Here is a 5,412-nt window from a genome sequence, read left to right on the forward strand (position 1 = left end):
ACTCGATCGGGGAGATGCTTTGCCCCCGAAGAGTTGAGAAAAGCTAAGACCTCAAAAGATAATCCAGTGTTCGTGAAGAAAGCGGTGACCGAGGAAGAAGCAGAAGAATTTCTGAGAAAGATGAAAGTACAGGACTATTCCATTGTGGAGCAGTTAAGGAAAACACTGGCTCAGATCTTGCTCTTGTCGTTATTGATCCATTCAAACGAGCACCGTCGGGCATTAATGAAGATATTAAATGAAGCCCACGTTCCTGACAAAATCTTAGTAAACCACTTGGAAAAGATGGCTAACAAGATATTTGAGGTAAACATAGTCACTTTTTCTGATGATGAGTTGCCCATGGAGGGTACCGAGCATAATAGAGCCCTCTATCTGACGGTGAAATGTGAAGATTTCGTGGTTATTCGGGTACTAGTTGACAATGATTCCAGTGCAAATATTTGCCCTCTTTCCACTCTGAACAAGTTGAAGGTGGATGATGAAAGAATTCGCAAGAACAGTATCTGCGTTTGGGGATTCGATGGTGGAGGGAAAGATTCGGTCGGGGATATATTGCTTGAGCTTACAATAGGGTCAGTTGAATTTACTATGGAATTCCAGGTGCTCGATGTGGCTGTTTCTTACAATTTGTTGTTAGGTCGACCCTGGATTCATGCTGTCAAAGCGGTCCCGTCCACTCTGCATCAAATGGTTAAGTTTGAATGGGATAGACAGGAAATTGTTGTGCATGGCAAAGACAATTTGTGTGTTACCAGTGATGCCATTGTTCCATTCATAGAGTTTGAAGATGACAAGGGGCCGTAGGTTTATCAGGTTTTTTACACGGTAACGGTAGAGAAAATTCCTGAAGGGAAGTGCGTGCCGACTCCAAGGGTAGCTGCTGCATCAGTCATGGTAGCCGTTGAAATGTTGAAAAATGGTTTTGTACCGGGCAAAGGTTTGGGTGCATCTCTGCAAGGTATCGTACAACCTGTTTCTCTTCCTAAAAACTTGGATACATTTAGTCTGGGGTTCAAGCCCACAGTCGCAGACGTGAGAAGAGCTAGAAAAATGAAATAGAGAGCATGGGCCCTTCCAAAGCCAGTCCCGCATCTTTACCGATCATTTGTCAGGCCTGGTACCAGAAAGTGCCCCGTGACGTCGATTCCCAATTCGATGGTTGATGTGGATGGAGATTTGATGGAAAGGTTCGAGAGGATATTTGCCGATGTGAACGTGTTGGAAGCTAGAGAGGGTTCTAGCAAGGTGGATGTGCAATTTGTTGGGCTCGGTGCAATGATTAACAATTGGGAAGCTACTTCTCTCCCCACCAGGAGGGAGTTTTGGTAGTTTGCTTTGATTTTCTTTCAATTTATTTGGATTATTACAGGGTTGTAATTCAGATTTTATGGTCCGTCCGTTTGGATGTATAAACCATGTTGTCTTTAATTTCAATGAAATGCAATTTCTCTTTTCATTTCTTCGTGATAGTGTTATTTTTGTTTTCCTTTCTTCCTTGTACAGTTCTTTTACGCTGGCCTCAATGATATGACGTGCATGCGGAATCTCCGGCCTAGTCTTAAAAGCCAATCTAGTTCTGAAATAGTAATTTAAGAAATAGAGTGTGATGTTGAATCGGAATATGACGAGGATGAAGCCTTTGAAGAGATTAGTAAAGAATAAAGCCATTTTGAAGAAAAACCCAAGCCTAACCTGAGTGATACAGAAGTAATCAATTTAGGGGACCAAGATAATGTTTGGGAAACTAAAATAAGTGTCCATCTTGAACCACAACTCAGAGAGGAGATAATCAAAACATTGTTCGAGTATAAAGATGTTTTTGCATGGTCCTATGACGACATGCCAGGTCTAAGCACTGGCTTAGTGGTTCACAAACTGCCCACTGATCCGGCATTCCCCCCTGTCAAGCAGAAGCTGAGGAAATTTAAAATTGATATGAGTGTGAAAATTAAGGAAGAGGTCACCAAACAGTTTGAGGCCAAGGTCATCGGGTCACTCGGTATCCCACTTGGTTAGCCAATGTAGTGCCTGTGCCGAAGAAGGATGGCAAGACCAGGGTGTGTGTTGATTATCGAGAACTCAACAAGGCGAATCCCAAGGATAACTTCCCACTGCCGAACATCCATATATTGATCGATAATTATGCCAAACATGAGATTGGTTCTTTTGTGGATTGTTATGCGGGCTATCACCAGATCTTAATGGATGAAGAAGACGCAGAAAAGACAATATTCATCACGCCATGGGAACGTACTGTTATAGGGTCATGCCATTTGGTTTGAAAAATGCTGGGGCAACCTACATGAGGGCAATGGCGACCATATTCCACGACATGATACACAGGGAGATCGAGGTTTATGTAAAAGTCTAGAAAGCAGTCCGACCATGTTAGAGATCTGAGAAAGTTCTTCCAAAGGCTTCGCAGGTACAATCTCAAGCTCCATCCTGCAAAATGCACGTTCGGTGTTCCGTCTGGAAAGTTGTTGGGATTCATAGTCAGCCGACGAGGTATTGAATTAGACCTGTCAAAAATCAAAGCCATCCAGGAATTGCCACCTCTGAAGAACAAGACTGAGGTGATGAGCTTGTTGGGAAGATTGAATTACATTAGCCGGTTTATTACTCAGCTCACAACAACTTGTGAGCCTATCTTCAAATTGTTAAAGAAAGATGCTGCAGTCAAGTGGACATATGAATGTCAGGAAGCATTTGATAAGATAAAGGGGTACTTGTCAAACCCACCTGTGTTGGTCCCGCCAGAACCAGAGAGACCTTTGATTCTGTATTTGACAGTCTTAGACAATTCATTTGGATGTGTGTTGGGACAACATGACATCACTGGTAGGAAGGAGCAAGTCATATATTATCTCAGCAAAAAGTTCACATCTTACGAGGTTAAGTACACTCAGCTTGAGAGGACGTGTTGTGCCCTAACTTGGGTAGACCAGAAGCTGAAACATTATTTGTCCTCTTATACTACTTACCTCATCTCTCGCTTGGATCCGTTGAAGTATATCTTCCAGAAGCCTATTCCCACAGGAAGGCTCGCAAAGTGGCAGATCTTGCTCACAGAACTTGACATTATCTATGTGACCAGGACCGCAATGAAAGCACAAGCGGCCGACCATTTGGCTGAGAATCCCGTGGATGAAGAATACGAACCTTTGAAGACTTACTTCCCTGATGAAGAGGTAATGTACATTGATGAGTCGGAACAGATTGAAAGGCCAGGATGGAAGCTTTTCTTTGATGGTGCTGCTAACATGAAAGGCGTTGGAATAGGAGCGGTACTTGTTTCTGAAACAGGGCATCGTTACCCTGTTACGGCACAACTTCGGTTCTACTGTACTAACAACATGGCGGAATACGAGGCATGAATTTTGGGTTTGAGGATGGTTGTGGACATGGGTGTCCAGGAAGTCTTGGTCTTGGGTGACTCAGACCTTCTGGTACACCAGATTCAGGGAGAATGGGAAACACGGGATTTAAAACTCATACCATACCGGCAATGTTTGCATGATCTTTGTCAACGGTTCCAATCAATAGAGTTCAGGCATATTCTGGGGATCCACACTGAGGTCGTTGATGCTTTGGCTACCCTGGCATCGATGTAACATCATCCGGTTAAAGGCTTATGTTGACCCGTTGCATATTCAGGTCCGTGATCAGCATGCTTATTGTAACATGGTGGAAGAATAGCTCGATGGGGAGACTTGGTTTCACGACATCAAGGAATAGATCTGAAGGGGAGCATATCTGGTACAGGCCACGAGTGATCAAAAGAGAACAATTCGTCGCTTGGCAAGTGGATTTTTCTTCAGTGGAGGAGTTTTGTACAAAAGAACTCCAGATCTTAGGTTATTAAGATGGTAGATGCCAGACAGGCCGCTGCTATCATGACCGAAGTGCATTCTGGAGTCTGTGGACCGCATATGAGTGGGTATGTGCTGGCAAAGAAGATTCTCCGGGCAGGTTATTATTGGCTCACTATGGAGCGAGATTGTATCAGTTTCGTGCGTAAATGTCATCAGTGCCAAGTGCATGGAGATTTGATTCATTCTTCACTATCTGAATTACATACAATGTCTGCACCATGGCCTTTGTTGCTTGGGGAATGGATATCATTGGACCAATCGAGCCAGCAACGTCCAATGGGCACAGGTTTATTTTGGCGGCCATCGATTATTTCACCAAGTGGGTAAAGGCTAAAACATTCAAGTCTGTAACCAAGAAGGCAGTAGTTGATTTTGTGCATTCAAATATCATTTGCCGGTTCGGGATACCGAAGGTGATCATTACCGACAATGGGGATAATCTCAATAGTCATCTGATGGAAGAGGTATGTCAGCAGTTCAAGATTACACATCGCAATTCTACCCCATACCGCCCTAAGGCAAACGAAGCAGTTGAGGCGGCCAACAAGAATATAAAGAAGATACTTCGAAAAATGGTGGAAGGTTCTAGGCTGTGGCATAAAAAGCTATTGTTTGTATTGCTAGGTTATCACACTATTGTCCGTACTTCAGTAGGGGCGACTCCTTATTTGTTGGTGTATGGCACCGAAGTAGTGATACCCGTAGAAGTGGAAATTCCATCCCTTCGAATTGTCGCGGAGGCAGAGATCGATGATGAAGAGTGGGTCAAAACCCGCTTGGAACAATTGAGTTTGATCGATGAAAAGAGACTGACAGCAGTGTGTCATGGCCAGTTCTATCAACAGAGAATTACAAGAGCATACAACAAGAAGGTGCACCCACGGAAGTTTGAAGTGGGACAGTTAGTATTGAAACACATTCTTCCTTATCAGGTTGAAGCAAAAGGAAAATACGCCCCAAATTGGTAGGGGTCGTTCGTTGTGACTAGATTGTTGTCCAATGGTGCATTGTATTTGACAGATGTAGAAGGCAAATGTGTAGAAATGGCTATCAATTCTGATGCAGTCAAGAGATACTATGTATGATTTCTTTCTTTGATTGTACTTGTTTGTATTTGGCATGTTTTGAAGATTGAAATGACGAAAGGCATTTTCTTCTGCTATCCAAACACTTTATCCCTTATCACCCCTCTTGAGCCTTATTTGTTTTCTTTCATACCCCTATTTCGGAATCAGTAGCAAAGATTAGAAACACAAACATGAAAGAAAAGTAAAGGAAAAGGAGAAAAGAAAATAACAAAAAGGGAGATAAGAAAAACGAAAATCAAAGAAAAAAAGAGAAAAAATGAAAAAGAAAGAAAGAAAAGAATGAAAAGAAAAAGAAAGAAGAAAAAAAAACAAAAAGAGAAAAAGAAAGCAAAAAAGAGAGAAAAGAGAAAATCACAACAACAAAGTAATTCATATGTCATGAACTACGTTTGACCTGATTCCTTTTAAGGATACATAGGCAGCCTCATGGTTCGGTCCCATCAAAA

The sequence above is a fragment of the Nicotiana tabacum genome, chromosome 11 (assembly GCF_000715075.1).
Source record: "Nicotiana tabacum cultivar K326 chromosome 11, ASM71507v2, whole genome shotgun sequence".
NCBI classification, from domain to species: Eukaryota; Viridiplantae; Streptophyta; class Magnoliopsida; order Solanales; family Solanaceae; genus Nicotiana; species Nicotiana tabacum.